This window comes from Triticum dicoccoides, chromosome 3A, assembly GCF_002162155.2.
Source record: "Triticum dicoccoides isolate Atlit2015 ecotype Zavitan chromosome 3A, WEW_v2.0, whole genome shotgun sequence".
Lineage (NCBI taxonomy): Eukaryota > Viridiplantae > Streptophyta > Magnoliopsida > Poales > Poaceae > Triticum > Triticum dicoccoides.
This window is the reverse complement of record NC_041384.1, coordinates 17,727,361-17,737,887: the sequence shown is the minus strand read 5'-3', so window position 1 is coordinate 17,737,887 and position 10,527 is coordinate 17,727,361.

Here is a 10,527-nt window from a genome sequence, read left to right as displayed (position 1 = left end):
TTGTGCATGTGTTTACAAAATTGTTGTCGGTTTTTTTAACTCGGATTTTAATAAATGTCAATAAATTTTTAAGAAACTTATAAATATTTAAAAAGTAAAAAGGAATTAAAAACTATGTGCATAAATGTTTAAAATAGAATTTCAAAACACCGATGGAAGGCACCACTCGCTTGATTGCATGCTACTTAATGTTAAGAATACGGATTTGCTAAAGCACATCTGCATGAGTCCTAATTATTGTACATCTAAGTCCTAAATCATTGACTTTATCTGGAGATTCGTGCATGTATTTTTTTCTATTCTTTTTCTTTTCATATCTGATTGAGTCATTTATACATACGTGCAATAACTAGGGCACATATAGATGTAACCTAAACAAACCCGAATACATATTAATTAGTGGTTGAAAATGAGTCCGATTTAGAGTCAGCTTTGTGCATGAAAGAACAGGAGGTACCCATGCGGAGATCACAGAACGAGCTAAGAAGTTCGATGAATTCACCTTTGTGCATGAAGAGAGAAGTAATCGTGCTTCAGATAAATTAGCCAAGTATGCTCTAGAACTTAGTGTTGGCAGCCATGTTCGGCTTGATTCCACATGATATGTAATCTGTCCTATGAACATCACAGTTAATGTATAGAACCCACCAGAGTTTTCCCTCACAAAATAGTAGACTCTTGTGTTGGACATCTTTCATTCGGTAGCTATATATCCTTATGGAGAGAGGGGAACAATGAAAATCAAGGGGAGGGAGATTAGTAGGAAAGAGAACACGCCAGTCCCTGACAAAACAACCTGTAAGTTAGTTCCGGAGAGAGGGGAACAACTCTTGTGTAAACAGCTATGTTGTCCTCAGCAATTGGAACACTTTTGGCCCGTCTTCTAGATTCAGGACAGAACTGTACAAACAATGGCTCATGAACCACGTTTGATGCGTCTAGTGCCCCTGATACTCATGTAGGTTGTGCTCGAGCCGTCGAGGCCCAACGCTGAATTCCTAGGTACACCTTTTGGTCATGTGGGTGGTAAGGGGTGTAGCGGCGGGTGGTTTAGGCTAGTGCTCTCCTTTGGTAGTGGCGTCGTTCAGACCCGGATCTGGAGGCTGTGCTTGTCGCAGTTTTCCTGTGTGCCTAGTGGTGTCACATGTAAGTTGTCGGGCAAAAGCTCCTTGCTTTGGCGCCGATGGCGGTGACGTCCGCGGGTGCCACTCTCCTCTTCAGGACGACGTTGCGGTTCTCCTCTCCCTGTCACGATTCCAGGTGATGACCCTCGTCCATCTCAGACTCAACAGCTCGTGGAGCTTCGGTCTCCTAGGGTGTTGTATGTTGGCCTACCTGTGTTATTTTTCGGCAACGTAGTCATGTGCCTTTATGTTGTCTAGTTATCTCAGGATCTGTTTTGTAAGAGGCCAACCCATTACCTTGCATTGTTTGGCCGTGTACTTTGGTTTTGTTTTATCTATAAAGCAGGGTGTGAGCCTGTTTCGAGAGTAGTAGGCAATTAGCTTGATCGATCTGTTATAAAAACATATTTGTTTTCTTTTCTGCATATGATACTTACAAAGTTCTTCTCTTGAAAAAGGAGGGTTGAATTAGAATTATAATCAAATAGGTTCAAAAAGGAGATGACAGGAGAACTTTTACATCAATACTTCGCATATTCAACTTTTACTTCTCTTAAACTGTCTCTTTTCAGTAGCCCAAAGGGCGGGAAGCGGCGGCCATTGGTCTCGGTTGGTGGCACCAACCGGGACTAAAGGGGGGCATTGGTTCCGGTTGGTGCCACGAACCGGTACCAATGCACCCCTTTAGTCCTGGTTGGTGCCACCAACCGGGACCAAAGGCCTTGCACAGCGGGGGGTGGTGAAAGTTTACTCCCACCTCCCTAGTTGAGAGGGGCGCGCAGTGGTTTATAATCCCCACTGCCGCACCCCTCTCGAGCTCCTCTCATTGCATGCTTACGGGCCTAATTGTGACTGCTATGCCTGATGGGTATACTGGGCCTTCTGTGGCATGAATCCTGGCCCATGGATAGGTTTCTACTCGTATTCAGGCCGTGGTGGCCCAGTAGGTGGCAATTTTTTTATTTTTTCCCATCTTTTTGTTTTCTTTTTTGCTTTATTTTTTTGTTTTGTTTCTACTTACAACAAAATACTTATTTATTTTATTTTATTTTGTTTCTAAATACTTATTTATTTTATTTTATGATAATTCTTTTTGCTATTAAAGTTTCTAACAAAAAAGTTCTTAATGATTTTTTTCTTTTAATGATTTTGAATAGAAAATACTTTGATAATTTTAGTTGCATCAATTTTATATAATTTTAGTTTCATAAATTTTACAGGTTGCTTATAATGTTTTGAACAGAAAATACTTTGATAATTTAGTTTCATAAATTTTATTTATGTTATTAAAGTCTATTTTATTTTATTTTATTTTGTTTCTACTTATATATTTTATTAAAGTTTATATTATTTTGTTTCAAATTACTTATTTATTTTATTTTATGATAATTCTTTTTGCTATTAAATTTTCATGCATTTACTGATTATTTTGAGCTATAATACCCTAAAATTGAAAATCATTTCAAATAAACTCTGAAAAGGTTAAAAGTTGGCATGGTATCATCATTTCCTCCCACATAGCATGTGCAAGAAAGTAGAGTCTTACGGCAAAAACTGGATGCACTTTGTGTACAAAACGGACAATCTCTTTCAAAGTATCAGGGTTTCATACGGAAACTCGTCTGTTACAAAGGGATTTCATTTTTTTGAATTTATTTGAACTCCATACTTTTTCTGTGTTCAAAATGCATCATTCAAAGTCACATCATCAATTTTCAATCCTTTCTGACTTCATTTGTTATTTTTATGCATTTACTGATTATTTTGAGCTATAAGACCCTGAAATTGAAAAGCACTACAAATGAACCCTGAAAAGGTTGAAAATTGGCATGGTATCATCATTTCACACACATAGCATGTGCAAGAAAGTAGAGAGGCTTACGGTAAAAACTGGATGCACTTCGTGTACAAAACGGACAATCTCTTTCGAAGTATCAGGGTTTCATACGGAAACTCGTCTGTTACAAAGCGATTTCATTTTTTTGAACTTATTTGAACTCCATACTTTTTCTATGTTCAAAATGCACCATTCAAAGCCACATCATCAATTTTCAACCATTTCTTACTTCATTTGTTATTTTTCATGCATTTACTGATTTTTTCAGCTATAAGACCCTGAAATTGAAAACCACTACAAATAAACTCTGAAAAGGTTGAAAGTTGGCATGGTATCATCATTTCACACACATAGCATGTGCAAGAAAGTAGAGAGGCTTACGGCAAAAACTGGATGCACTTCGTGTACAAAACGAACAGTCTCTTTCGAAGTATCATGGTTTCATACGGAAACTCGTCTGTTACAAAGGGATTTCATTTTTTTGAACTTATTTGAACTCCATACTTTTTCTGTGTTCAAAATGCACCATTCAAAGCCACATCATCAATTTTCAACCCTTTCTGACTTCATTTGTTATTTTCATGCATTTACTGATTATTTTAAGCTATAAGACCCTGAAATTGAAAAGCACTACAAATGAACTCTGAAAAGGTTGAAAGTTGGCATGGTATTATCATTTCACGCACATAGCATGTGCAAGAAAGTAGAGATGCTTACGGCAAAAACTGGATGCACTTCGTGTACAAAACGGACAATCTCTTTCGAAGTATGAGGGTTTCATACGGAAACTCATCTGTTACAAAGGGATTTCATTTTTTTGAACTTATTTGAACTCCATACTTTTTCTGTGTTCAAAATGTATCATTCAAAGCCACATCATCAATTTTCAACCCTTTCTGACTTCATTTGTTATTTTTCATTCATTTACTGATTTTTTTTCAGCTATAAGACCCTGAAATTGAAAAGCACTACAAATAAACTCTGAAAAGGTTGAAAGTTGGCATGGTATCATAATTTCACCCATATAGCATGTGCAAGAAAGTAGAGAGGCTTACGGCAAAAACTAGATGCACTTCGTGTACAAAACGAACAGTCTCTTTCGAAGTATCATGGTTTCATACGGAAACTCGTCTGTTACAAAGAGATTTCATTTTTTTGAACTTATTTGAACTCCATACTTTTTCTGTGTTCAAAATGCACCATTCAAAGCCACATCATCAATTTTCAACCCTTTCTGACTTCATTTGTTATTTTCATGCATTTACTGATTATTTTGAGCTATAAGACCCTGAAATTGAAAAGCACTACAAATGAACTCTGAAAAGGTTGAAAGTTGGCATGGTATTATCATTTCACACACATAGCATGTGCAAGAAAGTAGAGATGCTTACGGCAAAAACTGGATGCACTTCGTGTACAAAACGGACAATCTCTTTCGAAGTATGAGGGTTTCATACGGAAACTCATCTGTTACAAAGGGATTACATTTTTTTTGAACTTATTTGAACTCCATACTTTTTCTGTGTTGAAAATTCACCATTCAATGCCACATCATCAATTTTCAACCCTTTTTGACTTCATTTGTTATTTTTCATGCATTTATTGATTATTTGGAGCTATAAGACCCTGAAATTGAAAAGCACTACAAATGAACTCTGAAAAGGTTGAAAGTTGGCACGGTATTATCATTTCACCCACATAGCATGTGCAAGAAAGTAGAGAGGGTTACGACAAAAATTGGACGCACTTCGTGTACAAAACGGACAATCTTTTTCGAAGTATGAGGGTTTCATACGGAAACTCGTCTGTTACAAAGGGATTTCATTTTTAACTTGTTTGAACTCCATAGTTTTTCTGTGTTCAAAATGCACCATTCAAAGCCACATCATTAATTTAGTACATATAACTCTCATGAATAGATAAGTGACCTAATTAATAGAAGTTCATCATCACATTAAGAACAAAGTACATACATAGTTTTCATTGAACAACATATAGCTCTCCAGAGCATCTAGTTAAACCATACATTGAAACTATATAAAATCTTTCAATGCAACAACAAATGCGATCATAATCACAACCAAGGTAAAAATTGATCCAACGGCATAATGATACCAAGCCTCGGTATGAATGACATATTTTCTAATCTTGCATCCATCTTGATCTTGTGATCATCGACGACATCCGCAACATGCAACTCCAATATCATTTTCTCCTCCTCAATTTTTTTTATTTTTACTTCAAGTAATTGTTTTCTTCTTCAACTAAATTTAACCTCTTGACAATAGGGTCGGTTAGAATTTCCGGTTCAACTACCTCCTACATAAATAAAATCTATGTCAACTTGATGGGCATAATTGTCATAAACAATAAATGAACCAAATAGTTATAAAAGATAATATATACCACATCCGAATCATAGCCAGGACGAGGGCCGATGAGGGCGGATACCAAAACCATCGCACTATATAATAACAAGCAATAATAAAAGTAAGAAAATTAGACAAGTATTTATCTAAAGTAAGAATTTTTTCTTTCAGAAGAAGATAAGAACAAGAGGCTCACCACGGTGGTGCAGACGACGAGATCGGCGTGGGCGATCGACGGCGGTGAAGTCGGAGACGGGACGTGACGGACCGCTAAACCTAGACAAATCTCGGGGAAAATGGAGCTTGGAGGTCGAGCTTCGAGAGGAGAACGCTTAACTAGCATAGCTCGGGCATTTCATCGAACACCTCATGTGCATAGGAGGTAAGCTAGAGCACCCAAATGCCCTCTCCTCGCCGGCCAGAAAAAACAAAGCACTGTGGAGTGCTCTGCTACGGCGACGGGGTATATATAGGCAACTCATTTGTCCCGGTACATGGCTGGAACCGGGACTAAAGCCCAGCCTTCTGTCCCGGTTCGAGCCAAGAACCGGGACCAGTGTTTGTGGGCCAAGAGCGAGGCCCATTGGTCCCGGTTCGTGCCTAGAACCGGGACAAATGGGTCCATACGAACCGGGACCAATGCCCACGAGGCCCCGGCCGGCCCCCGGGCTAAAGAACCGGGACGAATGCCCCCATGAGTCCCAGTTCGTGACTGAACCGGGACTAATGGGCTTGCCCTGCCCAAACCAAAGCCCTGTTTTCTACTAGTGGTGGTTTGTGCGGCCTTGGCTGCGATGGCCTCGGTGTCCGCATGAGCGGTGGTGGCATCTTCTTTTTCCTTCTCCTTCCTTATCTGGTTGGCCCGCTTCGCATCTTGGACTCCAGGGTGATCTCCTTCTTCGGCTTCTTCTGGGCAACAGCGCAGGCAGGCACATCAGGGATAGGGGCGGGTTCGTCGGCCATGGCTATAGGGCGGGAGGGAGAGAGGTTTTGGGAGAGAGAAAAGGTGGGAATGGAAATGGTGTGCCATCGACAGTCGAGCCAGGGAAGCACATGCGGAGGACACTGCGGGAGTCTGTGGCGTGTTCCCGCGGACCCAAATCCAAACCAAATTTTGGCTGAAAATGGGTCGAAGCGGACATGAAAATGGACAGCCGTCCGTTTTGGTTGGCACGCTGGACCATGTTTTTTGTCTGCGCGGACCCAAATGAATGAGTCTTCATTGATGATATGTCTGGATTATTGGTTACCACATCATGCCATTCATTTGTGTTGTGCGCTAGATTCACGAGGCTCTTGCTCCGTCAATCCTTGCTGATCCACACTATGTTCTAGCTGTAGAAGCTCGACAAACATTTGCATTTCATCCTTGACGCAGGAAGCTGCCGTTTATGTACCGCAGTCTGGCCGCGAATGAATCGTTCTATAAGTCTGCAGTTTATGTGGTCAGTGTGATTTCTATACCAGCTTATTAGTATAATTTTACCCATTAGATACCTTATCATAGTACCAGACCCATTCTGTCAGTACTATATAGAATAGGCTCGACAATAGTCAATAGATCTACATAAAACTGATTCACAGAATAAGCTGCATGAATCTTGCACTCAGCAAAGTTATCACCTCATAAACAGACACTATTATAGCTAGACTTATCAAGTTCAACAAATCAAGAGACGAAGGAGCAGAGAGCAACCACCAAGAAGTTAACTACTACCTGGAATTACATAATTCCGTAGGGCTTCATAGTTGCACATTTTCAAACTGTTGGTTTTGATCTGACGGCTTAAACAGGCCCGTTAGATCTATTAGTCTAACAAAAAAAATAAAGGGATAACGATAAGTGAAGGGGTCCACGTACCAACATATGTGAGCCTCGATCAGAACTAACGCGCCCTGATCGGGGGCGCCCAAAAACCAACTCAGGTTTTGGGTCCCCTGTCGCCAGCGCCATATTAAAAGGGATACGGGAGAGAGCTGGCCACCTGCGAGATCACACTTCACGTAAGGTTTACTCTCCTCCCGATATTCTCTCACCCCATCCGATCAGGGGAAGTGCTGCAGCGACGGGAAGACCTAAGCCAGCCGCCGCCGCTGTCCCTGGGCAGTGCCGGTGGCGCCCTGAAGGAATCATGACGTCGAGGAGAACCTCTACTTCGACTACATCACCCCTGCATCAAGCCTGCACCAAGCAGGCGATCATGTCCACTGCCGTGACATGTAATGATCCCCTAAAACCCTTCCCTGTTCATGCTTTTAGGTGGTCTAGATGCAATCAGTTCCTGCTAATGGTATCCTAGAGATGCACAATTACTACAACAATGGTATCAGTCGCCAATTTTGATTGCAATAGGTCCCTATATTATTGATCTATACATCAACATCAAGTTTTAGATCATGTCAGGTTTAGGGTTCATGATCAAGATTGAAAGTTATAGCCCCATGATCTTGCTACTGTTTTTGATGATTGATGTCAATTGCCCACTGTTGATGATGTTTTAATTCCAATTTGCTATGGATCAGTACTGCCACCATGATTTCATCAATTTTAATTAATCCAAGTTAAGATCTAATGCTCACTTTTATGCTAAGTTGATTAAAATTGACCATGTGACATTCCTGTTTCCGTATGCATCATATAATTAGTAGACATGGGGTTAAGAGAACGTAAACAGTGGCAAACCCCATGTTTGAAGAACCCTAGATTTTTTCCCCAATTCGGTAGAACCCTAGTTTGTATCCCCAATTCGAAAGAACACTCATTTTGCAATTAGGGTTGTTTTTTAATCCAAAATAAGCACTGATGAACAAGAATTGGAGAAGAATGAGGCATAGGCTCACCTAATGCGCCGCGTAGCCGCCTTTCCCTTCGGGGGCCGCACTGCGTCCACCGTAGTGCGAGGGCGGAGACGCCGCGACGCCGTTGCCTCCCACCGGAGCGACGCGCGGAACGTCTACTCGCCGCCACCGCCGCTACTCGAATGGACGAGATCATTGCCGTCGCCACTCATGTCGCGGTGGCCGGCGTCCCTCCTCCCTTGATGCGCCATGAAGCACGGACGCCGGGGCCACGTTCGACGAGGGAGCGCGCGGGATTCATCCTGCTGCACGCTCCTCCAGCGAGCGCAGCCGCGGCTCCGCCATGGCCGGCGCGCCTCGAGCCGCCGTTGAATGTCGCCGCCGCTTTCTGTAGCGCTAAACGCGGGGGGGTCAGGGGAGAAAGTGAGACTAGGGTTAGGCTGGTCGGCACTTTTGTTCAGGCCGCAAGCCGCGCCGGCCATCCCATTCGATCGGACGGCTCACAGCGTCGCGGAGTGCCGACTCGGGCCGGCGGGCGCTAATGGGCCGATTCCGGCTGTGGGCTGCGGCCCAGGTTATGTCAGTCCAGCGAAAAAAAAAACTTCTTCTGGGCTGGGCCGTTTTACGTGTAGCTGTGGGGTCTTTCGGGCTAAAATCACTGTCGCGATTTTGTGTTTTTTTACAGTGTGTTTAAGTTAATAGTTATTATGTTTTTGCACCGTTAAAAAAATGCCCAAAACTAAAATGAACACATTATTATTCTGGGTAAAATTGAACCAACGAGATATTTTATTCAGGATTTATTATGTGTTTTGCATGATGAATTTTTTAGACATCAAAAATAATGATATTTTCTTTTATGTTGATGTTTAATTTCAGAATGAAATGACTCTAATTTTAGTTCGGACCAACGTTGTTTTATTATTATGAGTCACCCCCTATGATATTTTAATTCCATGTTTTTTCTGCCCAGCGGTGTTTTGACATGGAGTTGAAATTAAATACTTGGCATGTTTGTTTATTTACCAACGTAAATTTATAATCATGCAAGTTTACTTATGAATTTTTATGATGATTTCAGCTTCCGCTCCATTTCGGTCCGACACGATCGAACCACTTACGGGGAGTAACTTCCCTCGTTGGAAGTCCCAAGTCGAATTATGTTTGGGTTGTAATGAATTTGACTATGCCTTGAGAGAAGAAAAACCTGTGGCACCTGTTGCAGGTGTTACAGGGTATGCAGAACTAAAGAAAGACTATGATGTTAAGATGGAAAAGTGGAACAAGTCCAACCATATTGCGCTTCTCATCATGAAAGCGACAATATCGCCGGACATTTCTGAAGCACTCCCTAAGAAAGACACTGCTAAAGAATTCCTCACTAAAATGGAGGAGCAATTGAAAGGCTCCGACAAAGTGTATGCTCATGAGCTTTTTGCTAAACTTCTTCAGAAATACACTATTGACGGAAACGTTAGGCAACACATATTGAGGGTGGTAAATGCTTACACCAAACTTAAGGCTTTGGAGTGTTCTTTAAGTGAAGCCCTTCTTGTCATAATTATTCTTGAGTCTCTTCCAGAAGAGTTTGAACAATTTAAGGTCAACTATAACTCTCTAAAGGAAACATGGCCACTCTCTGAGATGACCGCAAGGATCGTCTAGGAGGAAGAGAGGATCATGAGGCAGAAGAAAGACCATGTTTTTCATGTTGGCTCTAACAAGAGAAAGCATGACGGGCAAGGTTTTCCCAAGCCTCAGAAAAAGCAAGTCAAAAAAGAAGGCACTAAGCCATTCAACCCTAAGGCATTCAAGGGTAAAGAAGCCGGCAGTTCTTCTTCTGCTCCTAGCAGCTCCACTGCTGGAGAAAATGCTTGTAACTTCTGCAAGGAGGAGGGACACTATCAAAGGGACTGCCCAGGCTTTCTAAAATGGATGAACAAAAGAGGTATTGATGAAATTACTTTTGTAGATGAATCTCTTTATGTCGATTTTTCTATAAAGTCATGGTGGATTGATTCAGGGGCAACCACTCACGTTGCTAACTCTATGCAGGGATTCGATACGATCCAAACTATAAGAGGAGGAACAAGAAAGCTTAAGGTTGCTAACGGAGTTGAGGCCGATGTTGAAGCTGTGGGATCTCTCACGTTGGAGCTACACACTGGCCACACTCTTAGATTGAATAATGTTATTTATGTGCCTACCTTAAGTAGGAATTTGATTTCAGTTTCTCGTTTAGATGATGATATGTATGAGTGCCATTTTGGCAAGAAACAATTTGCTTTGATCAAATGTAATAAGAATGTAGGCATCGGTGTTAGACGAGGCCAACTATACATGTTATCTCTTAATAATGATTCAGTTATGCATGTGAGTGATAAAATTAATGTTGAGA